Consider the following 17,293-nt stretch of genomic DNA (forward strand, 5'->3'; position numbering starts at 1 on the left):
GTCTTTGACAGCACACTCCAACCTTGCTTAAACTGATTGTCAGCAAAGTCCTGACCACTGGGTTTTCGTTTGCAATTTTCTTCCTACTTTTTTAATGAAAATTCCTTCCCTACCATTGCATTTATAGCAAATTGCTGCAGAGTTTGTTGGCATCACACAATCAACAGCAACAAAAAGAAAATTGAATAGATTTGTTCTGACTTGTGTTGTGAAAACTCCCTGGAATAAAAGCACCAAATATTCCGGGCTCATCTGTGGCAGGTGGGGAGCGTCACTCCGGAAAGGGAACAGATGTCTGGTTACGTAGAAAGAGCATGAGAAACAGGGAATTTTATTGTTATCACTTTCATGTTTGCACAAATGCATTGTGTGCTACATTTCAAGAGATGCAAGGGGTTTCTGAATAACTTTTCCTGTCCTCTGAAATAATCTCGGTTACCGCTTGTCTCCCCATGGAAGTTTACTACACGTTTGTCTCTACCCGTTTCACACAAACAGCCACGACAAGGATTATTTGATCGAAGGTTTTTGGAGGAGATTTAATAAATCTGTAAGTGACATTAATCTGGGAGCTGGGTGGGTCCCTTTTTATCTTTTCAGGATCATCCAAGACCAGTTTCATGGGAAACACAGCAGGTGTGTCACACACCCCTGGGGCTGGGCAGAGGGACATGGCATTGCTGAGCACTGGAATGTCACAACATTGCACCTTCATTGAAGATGCAATTCTGCCTGAAGTTTTGAAAACCTGAGGCAATGAAGAGTGGAAGAAGTGTGCTTGAAAAAGCTCAGTGAAGAACAAACCTCTCTCCAAAGTCAGCTCTGTGTGTAAACATCAGTAGTTTAGGCTAAACATTTCAAAACCTGATTTCATCTACTTTTTAAGTAGTTCCTTTCCTTACTGGGTTTGATTAGGTCCTAAATGTCCTGCAAAAGCTGTGCATGGCATTTTTTGGGTATTTGTGACCTCTCTCAGGAGAAGTATTACCTCAGAATAGCTTCCTGTAGCCAGTTGAATACTGTGCACAAAGTAGGTTGGTCAGAAAAGCTGGTCAGCATTTCTTAATGACAAATTCTATTCTGGTATGGTCTCTTGTTTTGTTATTATTATTTTAGTTTTTGAGCAGCAGCAGCATTTCTGGCAGCAGCACAGGTATTTTGAGCCTTGCAAGAGGATTTTCAGTATGCACAGCAGAACTTCTGTAAATTGTCCAGTGTAACATAGTGCTCTGCTCTGGTGTTTCAGGATTTGCAGCAAGAGAGAAGGAAGAAAGGAGGGTTTAGCCTATTTAAGACTAAGGGAGGGAAGACCTATTCAGACAGGAAAAGAGAAAAGTTGCTCAGAAAATCTCCATAACTTACACCTTTCTTTCTCTCCACTGTACCTGCATTTAGAGCCTATAATAAGAGTAATAAATTTCCTGACCTGCTCATAAAAATGGATAAAGAAGAAACACTCTCCCAGAGAGTAGGAGTGTGAGCTTAACAAAACAGGAGAAATGCTGTGAGAGATTCAACTTCTGTGTGAAGCCTGTAAAATATTAATTAATCTTGGCTGTCTATACAAAATCCAAACATAATTCGAGACACAGTGGAAGGGAAAACTTCTTTTTGCACCTTGCAACTGTAATATTCAAAATGTTTTCATTGCCCAGGTGGGGAGCAAGCCCTGCCTGGCTAAGTGCCTGTCACAGACAGTTCCCCTCAGCAACACGAAATTCCTGCCCTCTCCATACATTTTTTCTGTTCCAGCCTCAGTCAGGAATGCCTGGGTGATTTGGAGAGGCGATTAGGTTGCATTCCTGTTATTACAAGTAAGGGAATCAATACTAATTCACTTAGCTTTATTTTATAAGTGGCTAAAGAGATGTAACATCAGCCTCCAGTGAGGGAGAACACTTCCTGCGTGTGTTGGAATACTAATAGGAATTGGCTCAAGGTAACCACCCAGCAAGAGCTGTTTGCTAAAGCCAATTAGTTATTAATCAGGAGCTTGCTCATTTGAAAATGTCTGACAATTTTAAAGCAGAAGAAAAATACAGCCTGGAGAGTGATAGCAGACCCAGACACTGCTGAAGTCAGGTGAGAAAATAAAAGTATGTAGCATAAATTTCGTAATCTGAAACAGATAGTGAAGAGAATTGCATGAAAAACAGAACCTTTCCAAACTGAAGAAATTTAAATCTGGTCTGCAAACTGGACTCTTCCCTATTCAACATTTGAACTGAGGGCTTGGATATGCTGCTATGGAATAGGCATGTTACAGGTTACACATTTCCGATCAAAGGGCCAGGGCTGGATGGAAAAATACTCTGCAAAAATATGCACTTCACTTCCTTGGCTTCTTCCCTGAAGGTCTCCAAGGGCTGAACACTAATGCTGAATAACCTTTCCTGGAAACTCTTTGTAGTGGATATAAGCCACTGAGAGAGACAACCTGAACCACAGGAGAAGGGAACATCCCTCAGCCCCAGCCTCTGAGTTAGGAACGACCTTATTTCTAAATCCATCCAAAATCCACCCCAGTTTAACTGGAGAACAAACTCCTTCAGCACCAATATCGTCTACCAGCAAACTGTGCTGCTGCAGCCCCTGAGCCCTGCACCGGTCCCAAACCAATGAGAGCCCAAGGCAAACCAGGACTTTCAGGCCATTCTGCCTGGCATTCAGCAACACCCTGCTTGCAGTAATGGCCGTTCCCCGCCTCCAGCTGTTCTGCCATACTCTCCCTTCAAACCCACCACTCCCAGTTTTGTTACGGACCTACAGAGGTTTCAGCTGGCTTAAACAATCAAGCTTCCCAGGATAAGAAATCAATAACCATTTAATATTTAAGCAGCTTACAAGGCACAGCTGAACTCTGGATGTGGCAGCAGTGTTCCAGCTACAGGGAATTTCTGCAAAGCCCAATGCCAGGAGCAGTGAGGGATTAGCCTGGATCCTGCTTGTCTCTATTTGAGAGCCCGGCACCTCACTCGCAGAGCAAACACCGCTAATGATGCCTGCCAGTGCTTGCTGCTTCCCCACTGAGTGCATCCTGTTCCAGTCTTGGGGCAGCTCATTGACAACGAGGCCTTAATGGAAAGACAACTCCGAGCCAGGCAGCGCCCCAGTGGGAAGTGCTTCGATCCCTCTGCCCGTAAAGCAGGTACAGGATCAATTATCCCCCAGCAGGGGATCCATGGCTGCTCTGCTCTCCCAGGATATGTTTTGCTGCAGGTCAGCTCCTGAGAATATCTTCCATGACTCTGCAGAAGCAGAGCACTTAAAAGAGAGTTTCTGTGCCAAGTGGATAAATGCAGCCAGATGTTATGGACTGGTCGGGAGTTCAGCACTAGGAAACCACAAAATAACACAGAGACTGTACACAACAAACCTTCACTCAGGTATTTCCTTTGGACTCAGAGGTATCACTGCCAGGAAAGAGCTCAAGGAAACAGCTCCACTGACCCCAATTTAAGGGCCTTCTCCTGCCATCTACATATTTGCGTTGACACAGAGATAGGAACTGGAAAGCTTCCAAATATGTTTTCACCTCCAGTTAGTAGGTGAGAAGTAATCCCTGCAGGAACAGCTCAAATAAGTATAAATATATATATGATATCTGTCTGAAAATTTATAATTTACAAAATTTTAATTAAAATTCAATTTTTAATAAAATAGAGATTTTACAAATTTATAATTTGTAGAGAAATTTGACAGAATAGATCTCTTTTCACATTGAAGGAAGGCTTAAAAGCAAAATAATCCTTTCTTTTTTCTAAGCTGTGTGCATACTTTAACAGTGAACACATTAACTTTTAAAGGAAATCAATATTATTTATTCCAAGCCTTTAAGAAGAGGTAAGAAACCTGAAACAAGGATTTTCTGCAGATAAAGACTGTTGGGTCCTTGTAATCCTCAGCTTGCTTTTTTATCCTGAGAAAATGTACTCCTTTGTTGCAGACAGTTGGCTGCTCTGGAGTATCCCTAATCCGTGAGGGGCTGATCAGCAATGGCTGAGTTTGCAACCCTCATTAGGGACGACTTTTGTCATCTACCAGTGCAATGAAGAGATTGCTGCCACACAATGCACTCATCAGTCGGCACTCTCCTTTCCCGGGTGATAATTCTGGTTATTTTCCTACATCTCCTTTTGGCAGGAAACAACTGAATTGAGAAGAAGGAAAACAGGCAGCTATGATTCCCTGAGGACTTCTAGGTGTCTCCCCAGTCTGCTTTTTTTCTGTAACTTCTCACTCCCGAGATACTTGGGGGAGAGCTACACAGGGCATGTTCTCTGAGATGCACTCTGCCTATGAAAAAACCCTTCCTTTTTAGGAACTCTTGGTTTTTAAAAATGCTTGATAACTTTCAGCTTTGAGGAGCTTCAGAACCATCTGTGACCGACAGGGGATTGGGCATTCCCTACTAACTGTGCCACAGGATGGATTTTCTGCCACAGGTTGTTAAAAGCCACCCCAGTGACTCCTGTGGGGCTCTGAGGACATGCTGTGGTATCCCAAGGCAGGGGAAATGGCAGTTTTATTTAGCATTTACAGAAGGTTGGTACCAGCAGTTGTTTACAGGAGCAAATACCCAGTGACAAACAGTTCCTGGAAGAATCCAGCCTCTAACACACATTTTTCAAGGAAGCCAAGCCTGACAGGTTGTCTTTAACCTGGTATCAATCAATAGAACAGCAGCAGCAGCTAATCACACACATTACTGCAGAACACTGGGGAACAGCATTTGGAAAGGCACAGGGACCCAGGAGTTGGGAATTGGCAGAATTCTGCTCACAGACACTGAGTCCAACACCCCCATGATGGGAATAACGAACCAGCAGCAGTGTCCCAGACGGAAAGCCCTTGGAGTCACACACTCCAAATTCCACCTATCCCACAGGTAGAAAACAGAGATCCAGGCCTAATTTTATGTTTCTTGCAGAGCAGCCAAAGTCACAATAAAACAGATTAGCTGAGAAATAGCAATAAAACCTCGTTACCTTGATAATGCTGCCTTTCTCACTAGGATTTAAGGGGTGTTACTGCAGGGAGTGTGCAGTAACAGGGACCTGCAGGTTCCAATTACTAATGGAGGCATTACGCTAAGGATAGCTGACTCTCTGGGATGACACACTGGAGGATCCACCTGGCACAGTAAGTTTAGCCAGAGCTCTTAACTACAGGGATTTGCTAGTAAAGTTTTCAGGAGAAAGTATGTCACTATCACATTCACTCGTCAATTACTGCTAACGGAAACAAATAACTTGCTTACTTAAAGTAATTACAAACCTCGTGCTAAGAAACAAAAATTAAGTTAAGCAAGCACAACTCATTTCTTCACCATTTCCCCACTGGCAAAAGAATTAAATTACATTTTGCAATTTTTAGGAATGCTTAGTATAAATCATTGATTTTATCCTAATAACATTACTGAATAGTCTACAATTTTTTCAGGAGTTGCAAACGCTTTCACAGCTCCAGATTCTCCCCACATGAAAAAAGCAAATGAACATATGGAAATAGTTTTACTTGAAACTTCCTTCACATCCCCACCAGCTACAGGAGCATTTTGCAGATGTTTTCTCTTACACAGGTATTTGCCAGCTTTGTCAGCAACCAAACGACAGAGAGGAATGCAAACCTGCCTCAGCATGGTGGACAATTTTCTTTTCCTCTGACCAGAACAGCCTTCCCCGGGGAACATAAAAGAAGAGATTTTTAACAGAGGGCTTCTTTTTTTGCAAGTTATTATTTTCCTATTACCATTAAAAGAACACGATGACCAGGCCTGTGTCTTCTGAAATTCTATCCTTGTTCCCTTTCATTTGATTTCTTTCAGATTTCTTCCTAAACTTTTCTCCTTGATGCCCACCTGGAACTTAAAATGCTTTACTATGCTGTAATGATTCTCTTCAGAAGTTCCTGGTTCCTTAGGAAAGCACAAAGCTGGGCACACACAGGTTGCAGAGAGTCCTCTCACCTCAGCTGCCCATTCTGGAGCAGGTTTGAGCTGATTCAGTGCTCAAAAAATGATAGAGCTGCATACATTTACCCTCTTCCTCCTCCTCCAATAATTTAACTCCTGGGTCATTTAATTACCAACTCTAGCTATATTCTTAAACTTTAGATCAGCCTGTGACCACTTGCACTTGGGTTGGATTTACTGCTGTTAGGATCTGCATTGTTGTGTTTAGCTTTCCAAGATAACTGTGTTGTTTTAGGTTTTTGACACAACACAGACACTGAGATGTCTTTTTGCATCATCTCTCAAGTATCTCAGCTAATCAGCATTTCTGTTTCATGGTTACAGTCTCCTGGCAACAAAACTTTATCTCAAACTGCCCCTTGTTGTTTTGGAGACCCTGTGCTCAGAGCATGGTACATCTTTTCTTTTTCCAAACACACTCAGTACTTTTCCTTGCTCTCCTTGTGATTACCCATTGCTTGCCTGAAATAAAGCACCGAGAATATGCTAACATTTACACACATACTACTCCTGTTTCTGGTTGTTCCCTTGCATGAGCCATGACTCTGTCACTGAGCAAACCTTCCTTTATAGAAAAAAAGAGGAAAAAGAAAACCCTCAAACCACCAAAAAGGCTTTGGGGGCTCAACCGTACTTTTACAAGTATTCACACATCCCAGCTGTCCCAGCCTTACAGGCCTGTGGAAGAGGCTTATAGACTTCAAAAAAGAGATGGTGAGGCTATTTAAGAATATGTTATCTATAAATTCAAACTTTCTAATGCTGACAGCTTCAGGGAGGACACCTGCACCCCCCCAGCAAGTCAGAGCAGCCGGTTTCCCCATGTCATTTGGAGCCCTGATTGCCAGGACTCCAATCTTGTCGGTTCAGACTAAAGCAGAGATACCTGGGACCTGGCTCTCTCCCTGTCCAAGGCATTTAACACAACACACACATCTGTGATTTGACTGGGGGGATGAGCCTCAGCTTCACCTCCATGTCACACCCCCCACACACGTATTTACGTTACAGACCTTTTTTGAGCCCTGTTTCTTCAGACTCTCATGCAGAAATAAATGTATGGGGTTTTTTTGTATAAAAGCTAGACAGATAAAGTGAAAGACTTGTATGGCACCAGCAAAGTGGCTTAGGTAGTCATGACAACCACGTCAGTGCTTATAAAACTTCCCTTCTTCTTAATCTTTTTTGCAGTTTAGATAGCACACATGCGAGCTGTAAAAACCAGTATCTGATCTGCAGCAATAAAATGAAAAGTAAAATGTTCACAGCAGCCACCACAGTGAGGCTGAGACACTGACAGTTGTTGGCTGTCATTAACAGCAGTCTTGTCCAGTTCCCAGAGGGGCTCCTCAGTGTCTCCAGGCTTAAGAGAGACCAAGAACCTTATCCCAGATCTGGGGTGATCAGGGAAGGGAAGGAGGGAGAGGGTTAACGCGGCTTTAAAGGGAAGAAGATCACACACTAAATACACACAAACATATTAGAAATGTATTCAAATCCCCATGTACTTACTATTTCCTTCATCATCTGATCCCAGAAGGGCTCTGCTGCTCAGCCCTAACTCAAGGGTTCCCACCAACCATCCTTCCTTGAGCAAGAATCAACATCCATCTTTTGCTTTCAATCTTCTATGCTCATTACTTTTTCACCTGATTTTCAATGTGGAAATTTAAAATCCCTCCCGGCCATACCATTCACAGGTGGAAACCAAAGTACACCAGAAATAAATACCCTGCTCCATCCCAGAGAGAAGTAAATGGATTTGCTTCCAGCAAAAAGGGTGCGACTGCTGTCAATAAGACAAATCACCCCCTCTCTAATCAAGTGATAAACTCAGGAAAATTGCAATGCTTTATATACCTAAATCTGCCAAGAATCATGTGCAGCTTCAAAGGGAAAAACCAGGTTGGCATCTGGACTCTAATAACTGAACTTACTTTCATGTACTATTATTGTTAAGAAGTATAATTTACCACGGTAAAAAACAAATAAAAACTTTCTTTTATAATAAAATAATTATAGTCAGCATGCTCATTTCTTTCTTCTTGCTCTCAGCTGCGAGGAGTAATTCCCTGACATCTGTACGAATTCCCCAGTTTCATGTGATACTGAACTTACAAGGTCTCCATCAGCAGTCTCAGGCAAACAGCTCCATCTTCTGGGAGGCAGCCCTTCAGTGGCCAGGGAGGGAGCGGTTCCAGCGGCTCATCGCGTCCCTTCTCAGGGGTTTATCAGCAATGTTATCAGTGCAAGATCCTTGGCTCAGGAATCAGTCTCTCTGGGCTGGTTTGCAGTGGCAGAGCTGTTAAAGCAAAGCAGAGGGGCTGAGTAAACAGAGACTTAGTAGCCAATCCACGGCAATAAAAGCATCCCGCAAAACTTTTGGGCACAGCAGAGACATTCCCGAGTATCCCAAATCCACAACGATTTGTGTAAAACACGGACATCCTTAGGATGATCCCCACCACGAACAAGTTCCATAGTTCCCAACACAGAAATCAGTGATACCACATACAAAAGATTTACCAAGATTAGCACAGCAAATGCCTGACAGCAATTTCCTCCAGCGAGTAAAGACTGGATGTTAGCTACTTGTTCTACAAAGGGAAAAAGTGGTCCTAGGTCCTATCCTTGGGATACTGCATTTAGCAGTGTATAAATGGCAGTTTGGGATGGAAGCTTTGCATGTCTTTCCAACTCAAAAGCCTCCACGTGGTGAATTCTCTCGTCCCTATTAATCTCAAGTTCCACAAAGGCTGGGAACGAGTTCCCTGAGTGATGCTAAGGAGGCTCGTTAGGCAGGAATCAGTGACTTAAAATTGTGCTGTTTCATCAGCTGTGATTTCTGCTTCAAGCATGTAAAGTCTGACTAAAGTCTGACTAAAGTCAAATAACCAAATCTGCATCACCTTCCTGGGAGCATTAATACAAAACTGTTGAGAACTTTCTGTTAATTATATACAAAATCATTATTTTAGTCTTAGGCTTTCAGTCACTTTTATGCAGCTTTTGACAGCACTGGCAAAAACACCTTCATCTTTTGGTTCCTGTCTATTTTGCTCATTAACTACAGAGAGAAGAGCTTAAATTACCTCCAAGGGTAACTGATCTTATTAAATGTCTCCACCTTTTTTTTTCCCCCAGAAAATAATGAGCCTGAAACTAATACAATAAAAGTTCTGTGGCTGATCCCAGGGAGCTGTGCATGGTGTTCTTGGAGTGACCTGGAAGGAAGGGGACTCTTATCAAGCAACAAATGAGGACAAAAAATCATTCTTAGAAAATGTTCAGGACAAAAACCTGTCTGCACAACCACCCTGTAACATTTAGAGGTGAGAGTTCTCTAAGGACATCAATAAGAGGACATTTACCATTCCTTCTGGGTTCTTTGGTTTGTTGGGTTTTTCTAGTTTGGTTGACTGATTTTTCTGGTTTATTTGATTGGGTGTTTTTGGGGGGGATATGTTTTGGGGGCTTTTTTTTGTTGATTTTTTTCATAATACTGACTTAAAGCCTTGGTGTGTAGTTTCAGTTTAAGTACATTGAAAATACATTGGTTATACATTTAGTACACATTGATTCGTTGGTGAAAAAGAAATCACCCCACGTTTCTTTTACAGCAAAGAACCCATCTGAAGATGTCCCCTCGTTTTTCTGATGGTGGAATGTCTGTGAGCAGAACAGAATGGCACCAGATTGGTTTAATCACAGGTGATACCTCATGCTTTTTCTTTTTCTAGGTGAATTGAATGAACTGTGTTATCTCCTAAATCACATGGAATATGTTCTCTCAGTTGGGCCCAGAAGACAAAGATTGAGTCCCTCCTCAAAGCAAGAGGACAAGAGAGCAGCTCCACTCCACAAAGGAATTTCCAGTCCCCATAAAACGTTTTCACCCGCTTTTTTTTGTTCCTCCCCTTGTCTGCCCCTCCAGCACATAGACAGAGTCAGCGTCAGAGATTTATTTTAGACGTTTGCTCCCCTTTAACTCCTTCTTGAAACTTCTCTCCCAACTTTTGCTGAATTTAGTACAATGCATCTAAAACTTTTCTGGCAGCTCTCACACCCGCAAATTTCAGAAGGATTCTGCCTTTCTCTGAGAGCTCTGCAATTCCTCTTCTACCACAGCAAGCCCACTGTCCAGGAAGTCTAACAGAGCCTCATTTACTGAATCACAAAGTTTTTGCCCAAGGAGCTCCCTGCAGCCCTGCCTGAGCTGCTGCCTCCCTCAGAGAGGTGCCAGGAGCCTGTTGTTCCTGCAGGAAACATGGAGCCGCATCCACCTGGGCTCCACAAGGAATTTCCTGGTGCTTGCCACAGCTGTGCTTCACCCAGTGTCCTACCTGGCCACCACCCTCCTCTGCCACTTGGTACCAACCCAAGTGCTGTGGCACACAGAAGCCCTGGGTTTCTCTAACTCTCTCTACAAAGTCAGGGAGAGGTTGGAACTGCCATCCAAAAATAACTTTGTGCTGAGGTTTCATCAATGAAATCAGAAGATTTGCTGATCCAGACTGTAAAATACAATTTTAGCTCCTCATCCGTGGTGCAGCTTTCTGTAACAGGGATCAACAGGGAAACCCCCACTCCAGCTCCAACATAAGGTCCATAAATAGCCAAGCCCACTAACAAGTACTTTATTAGTGCTCCATGGCAACACTGAAGTGGTTTTGCTGTTCCTACAAGTCCCACAGTTGAGTGAGGAGGCATGATTTGCTTTTTCTCTTTGTCATCCATGAGGGCAAAGAAGACAAGGGAGCCAAAAGAAGAGAATCCCCATCACTACCGGAGCAGCTGCTTTCCTGCCCTGAGGCTCTGTTGTAGTGTTTTCTGGTACCTTTTTACTACACAACTTCTTGGACAAAGCACTCCTGGATGCTGCACTTAAATTATCAGCCTGTGTAATGCTTGGGATGGTGTGGATAAAGAGTGAACAGAAACAGAGTTTTAAAATGACAAATCACCCTGTTCCCAGGGAGGGAAGGCAGAATTCTTTTCCTCTCTCCAAGGCAAAGACTTCAATGAGCTTTCTGTCCCTCCTGGTTTGTGGGATTTGCCCTTGGCCAGGGGTGCCATGGTCAGGGACAGCATCACCTCCAGCCATCACCCACCCCCAGTCACACTTACAACAAGGTGTGCCAGGCCTGACTGCAAGTTTTCCCTTTTCCAGGGATGTCCCAAGGGAAATTTCTACCTGCCCTGTGCCTGCTGGAGAGAGAATTGCCCAGGGGCCTCTCAGCAAGCTTTGTTCCCTGTGTCCTAGGCAGTGTAAATGACTTGGAGCACACCAAAGCCCTCAGCAGCCACGGAATTGACGCCACCAGGGAGGAAGTACCCACATGTTCAGCACCAACACATCAGGAGGAAATATTTGAGGAGAGCTGAGCCAATGCCCTGCTGAGGAGATCTGCACATGTGTTCCTTCCCCCTCAGCTCCTGCATCTCCTGTACTCAGCAGAAGTTAAAGTCAGGTGAACTATTATGAAAAATAAAAATTCAAATATTTACATTATAATTACAAGTGCTGCGAGGCCTCAGCATCTACCTGGAAAATAAAAATTCATGTTAAACCAAAAAAGGCAGCCGAGTGTTGTTCCTGTCGTGTCAGACCCACCAAATGCCAGGGCTTTGCCATGGGAAGCACAAGGTGTGTCCTGGAATACCTCAGCAGAAATACCCCATTGACACAAACAAAGGCAGCACCCCACTGGCTCTGAGGCATAGCTGACATATGGTAGATTTTGCCTCATCTGTGAGTCATTTTACTGCCTGGTTTGTTTTTTTCTTTTCAGCAGGACTTCAGAAGAGTGATAATTAATTTTAAAATAACCATGGACTTCTTTTCAACTTTTCCAGACTAACACTGAAGTTCATCCACTGGAGTCAACTGTAATTAGGCACATTTTACCATCTCACTTTCCCAAACTCTAAACACTGTTTTCCTCAGAGGATGAAAAATTTAATCAACTGAAAGGTCCCGTGTAAGTTATAATTCCTTTTACTCTCCTCTCAGGAAGATTTGCCTGACCAAAACCTGAAGTGCAAAAAATGCAAGGATTTGGAATAGAAGCCTGAAAGCCCCATCAGGAAATCCCAGAATACCCATACCTATACACGTTCCAAACCATGACTGTTTTATTGACACCTTTACATCAGCACCCAGGGCAGAGTGGGGACCGACAGGAACTTCCTTTTCCCCTTCTCCTCTACCTCATCTCCCCATCAAAACAGATGAGTATAGAATGAGGGCTTTAAACTTCAAAATACAGGATCTCTGTTGTCAGACACAGAAGAACCATTCAAAAATGAGAAGCTTCAAGTAATCACAAGGCTATTTATAATCATTTGAGGTTATTCGCAGGTTGGCATGGCTGACTCCTGCCTGCAGCCTCCTTCCACACTCATTAAAATCATCGCATTTTGACAGAATTTCAACCAACTGTGCCCCAAACAATTTATGCTTTTCCACAGCAATTTTTAAATTCTGAAACACCTGGCAATAACTAGAGAAACTTTTAGCTGTCTCTCAGGAAAGCTCTTCTAGAGATGGAATAGCAGAGTCTTCCTTGCTATTTCTTTGAGGCAAACTACTGACTAAGAATTCCAACAAGAATACAAAGTGCAGGGCATTAGAAAGAGGCAGAGCAAAAGGCTCACAGCGAGTGACTGCTTTGGGGTTATTGAGGCTCCAGGAGGTTTCAATACCCACTGATTTTTGCAGCTAAAAAAGTAGCTATTGTGTTTCTGGGCAAAATGCTCTCAGTGGTTCCAAGTGATGCACTGGAGGAAAAAATTAATCATGCACAGTTGAATAAGTTTCTTTAAAAGACAGGGATGGCCACGATCTGACCCTCACACAGCCTAGCTCTGGCTCCTTTGTGCTCCTCTAATGGAATGAGGAGCAGAAATGCTGGTGGCTCCTGAGGGCAGTGAGGAGATAAAATCATTCCCTGCCTCAAAGTAGCTCCCAGGAGAACATACCTGGCACAGATCCTCTTGTTATCCTCAGCATTTTCTCTCCTTCCATTCCATTTCTGAATCTACAAAATGTTTAAGTAAAGCCTGGGGGCAGTTTGCTGCCGAGCTCCAGGTGTTTATTTGCAAATATACTTAGGGCACTTCCCATTCAGTGCTGCTGGAGACTGACCAATAACAAATACAAAAACCTTCCTAAAAGGCAGGGCCAAAGGACCTGAGATCACTGGCACCACAATAATGATTGGAAAAGGGAAGGAAAAAGGGAAGAACACTGCAGTACGGTCACATTCCCTTGCACATTCCTACCTGCTTGCTAAACCAAGCGGAAGAGAAGCAGGTCTGGTTTACAATAAGACACTCTAAATAAGGCAATTTCAAATATGGGTTGTTTCACTGCCATTTTGATTATGTGAGAAGTAAATAGCCTGTAAAAGGTATTCTCTCTACCTCCCTTCTGGCTGTGTGTGCACAACCACAGTAGCATGGTCTGAGCCTTCTGGAAGGAACATCACTGCCATGTGATTTAACATTTTATGGGAGAACAGACTTTTTAAACTTAACACAATCTGAGGGCCACTCACATCCCCTGTAACCTTTATATGTACATACATTTCTCCGTGGAAGTACAAATAAAAATCTCTGTGTCAAACAGCACAGTGTCAAAAGACCAATGAGTCATGTACTATAAACTATAGAGACTCCCAGGAGCTTTGTGGAACTGGAGCAGCAGCAGCATGCGAACAATAAAGCAGAGAAAATACCCAGAATTTGCTTTTCCTGCCCAACCAACTGATTTTGATTATTAAATGGCCACAGTGCAGCTCTCACCTCCTTTTTGTGCTCCCTTCTCATGAGTGTCCTGACACTGAAGGCTGCAAGGCCTTGTGTTTTGAGACTGCTTGGTTACCAAAAGTTTTGATAGCTATAAGAACCACAGACTTTGCAAGAAAGCAGAGAAATAAATGAGTGTGGATCACAGTGGAAACAGGTATTTAAGATTAATTTCTACTTTTCAAAAGCAATTTTTTTCTTTAAAAAAAAAAAAAAAGGAAAGAAAAGCGCACATTTCATTGTGTTAGATTTCCACACACCCCCGTTTGTCATGTACCAAAGTGCTGGGGTCAGTTCCTTGTGTCACAAGCACATCCTAACTTAAGCAACATGGGGATTTTTGTTTATTGACAAAAATTATTGTATTATGTGATCAATAATACAGACCCTGTGGGCACAAATCCAAAAACTCAGCAACAACTGACTGGCTGGATTTGAAGGAAAAAGGAACATGTCACACGTACTTTTAATAACTAGCACATTCTCACCAGATTCACATCATGTTGCTTAATGCCATGATTTAGGTTAACCCTTATGAAATAGGAAGAAAAAAGCTGTCCCAGTGTTCTCATACTGTTGACCTAAAAACCATGAAGTGCCAAGCATGAGCTCCATGACAGCAACATACCAGGAATGCAGGTGACTTATCCAAAATTCAAAGTCAAATGCTAATTTGTCTCTAAGTAAATCATGATTATATATTATTAAGTCAATTTGCAAACCAAGCTTAAAAGATGCATAATTACAAGAAGTCTGTTCCGCGCTGGTGGAACAAGGGAAGGAGGTATTTTTAGCTCTCCTGTGTATCACCTACACCACGTCAGACGTGCACTCCTTAACATCACCTCTGCAGCTATCCTGCACCTCCTGGGCTCCCCGAACTGGGACGTTGGCTCCCATCCCGTCCCAGTGGCACCAGACACACACAACTCCTCTCTGATAAGCACAGACCCCATGTCTCTATTTGGAGGCCCACATCTAACAGCCTTGTAGCTTTCCCTTTTTAGGAAAAGCTGCTCTGGGTCTCCCTGTGATGACTGTCCCGATGGCAGGTCCATTCACTGATGAAGCAACACGAGCAGTCAGCTGATCCTACACCCTCCTCCCTAAAACACTCCACCCCTTTATAAGCAGGGCCTGTGTTTGGAAAAGAGAGGACCATTAAAAATGAGATGTAGCAGTTCTTGCTCTGCAAACTCTCAGGGTAAATCCAGATTAATTTAATTGACTTCACTGAAATCCTTGCAAAATGTTACAGACACAAGTGAGAAGCCTGAGGATGGATGGGACAGGAATACGTTGCAACGCTGGATGGAAAAAAAAGTAATCCGGCAATATGAGTGGTTTTGTGGGTTTTTTAAAAACCCTGACAAGGAAAAGTATTTCAAAGAATGAACTCTATAAAAGCTTCAAGTATGTGATTATGCCTCGTGAAAACCAGTGCAACTAAGGATATACCGTATGAGAGGTGTGCTTTAAAGCACAAGAGTAAAGTTTTTTCTCTAGAATTGGCTTTAATCCCTCTTCCTTTTTTCCCTAATACAATTTTCCAGCTGTTTTTATTTACCCCCTCTCTTCCAGGGCTTGCCTTACACATCCTCAGGAGCACTTCTTTACACCAGCACACAGAACACGTATTTTTTCCAAAGCTTTTATGTCTAAAAAGTTTTTGACTGTGAGGAAAGCCAGAAATACCCTGAAACCTCCCATAGATGCTCCCAGGAGTAACTTTTTAATCCTCTCCTCGCACACCAATGCTTGCCAAATACAGATGTGGGCTGGAGGGCTCAGCTAGTCTCACCAGGAGGGTGTGAAGAGCTGAAGAGGACAGAGAAGAAAGCTTTGAATATTGTATGACTGCAAAGACCACAGGACTGCACTTGCCAATGCCATGCTGAATTTGTCACAAGCGTGTCTCTTGGTTGGCAAAGGCTTTTGAAAACTGGAATGATTTGTTATTTACACAAGTCTATTGATACATCCCTCAGTCATAGATGAACCCTTTCCATTTTTTACTGGGTATTCCAATTCCTCCACAGACACACAGGTTTGATTTCAACAACAGCTTTTCTGTCGTCTCAGCCCACTTACGCAACCTCCTCTCTGTGCAAGCACAGCTCCATGTCATTTTCCTCCAATTCTGTACAGACTTGAAAGTAAATTTTCTGACTAATAATTAAAAGCACAGTTCGCAAGGCTAATGTTTGCCCTCTTCACAAACTAAACATTACAGCCACTCTCCTTTTTCATTCCCATGAGGTTAAATTAAAGATAAAAGACCTAAAAGCAGCAAGCTTCCCCATGTTCCACCTTCTTTGGGATAAACAAGAGGTGAGAACATAGGGCAAGTGAATTTATCAAATTTTAAAATACATAGACATGCCAGGAAGTTTTCCCTACTACTGGTGTTTTAAGCCCAAAATCTCCAGGAATCAAAACAATGAATTCTTACCATTTAAATCCAGTAAATTGTCACAGATCCACAGAGTCAAGTCAAAATAGCCCAGCTGAGCTATTGAGCAAGACACCAAACCACTGAGCCATGTGGAACTGAAGAAAACAATGAGCATGTTCTCCTGCCATCTAAAAACCCAATGGCCCTCTCTACTCCCATCCAGACCCCTCAGAATGAGGCTGCAGGCCTGGTGGGAGGATCACATCAGTGCATTTCTAACCTGTTGGCTGGCTGAAAAAGTGACAGCCAGTGTGACTTTGCACCTTCTAGACCATTTTCCTGTCTCCCCAAATGAATATACCAGGAGCACCAAGAGAACGAGTCCAGATTATTTCCTGCAGCCACCTCTGCGGAGCCGCTGGCGCTGCTGAGGCTCTGCTGGCTCCTGTGGCCACGGGCTGGCACAGATCAGAGCCACCCTCGTGTCTGGGAAAGTGTCACGACTGTTACTGTTTGAGAGACTGGATTGTGGTTGATGCTACACGAGTCCCACACTTCACCTGCTGGTAACTCGCTCCCCTGACACACGGACATGCTTTTCACCTTCTTCAGTTTATTCCTTACCGTGTGCTGGTCAGATGCTCCAACTGAATCAAATGCTACTGTTGCATTCTCTTTGAAATGTGCTCCTTTGCCCTTCTGTAGCTCCTCTGATGAGCTTTAGACCATTTAGTCTGCACGCAAACACCCAGCCTGTAATTCAGAGTGTTTGCTCTGATTTAAGCAAATGCCACGGCCAAGTCAGAGCATCTTTGAGGAGAAGGGGAAGCCCAGGAAGTGCTCACCCGGGCCATCAATCTCAAGTGTCAGACTCACAGGCTTCCAAACTGCTGATAAACAAGTGGCATCTCCCCTCACTTGCTACTGAGCGAAGAAACACTCCTGTGTGCCAACCCTTCTCCTTGAGATTTACTTTTGCAGGGCCAGGATACACCCCATCTCCCTTTGGGAGAGAACTCTCAACTGCTGCAGGGTCAGGATCGTCACTGCCGCACTCAGAACACCGGCACGTGCGTTCAGCCTTGTCAGACACATCCCTTCCTTGCTGGTGGGTG

General features: G+C 43.4%; 2 long non-coding RNA genes across 3 annotated transcripts in view; one reads left to right on the forward strand and one right to left on the reverse strand.

The window, feature by feature from the left end:
- The window catches only part of LOC120411624, a 30,682-nt gene extending 19,185 nt beyond the window's left edge, over positions 1-11,497 (forward strand). Inside the window, exons 5-6 of the long non-coding RNA XR_005604081.1 lie at positions 9,119-9,306; positions 9,595-11,497. This is a non-coding gene — a long non-coding RNA (uncharacterized LOC120411624). The remainder of the gene's footprint in view (positions 1-9,118; positions 9,307-9,594) is intronic.
- Positions 1-17,293, reverse strand: part of LOC109145091 — a 222,969-nt gene that overhangs the window by 15,895 nt on the left and 189,781 nt on the right. For both annotated transcript variants that reach the window (XR_005604080.1, XR_005604079.1), the window contains one exon: positions 8,093-8,276. This is a non-coding gene — a long non-coding RNA (uncharacterized LOC109145091). The remainder of the gene's footprint in view (positions 1-8,092; positions 8,277-17,293) is intronic.

The sequence above is a fragment of the Corvus cornix genome, chromosome 3, assembly GCF_000738735.6.
Source record: "Corvus cornix cornix isolate S_Up_H32 chromosome 3, ASM73873v5, whole genome shotgun sequence".
Classification (NCBI taxonomy): domain Eukaryota; kingdom Metazoa; phylum Chordata; class Aves; order Passeriformes; family Corvidae; genus Corvus; species Corvus cornix.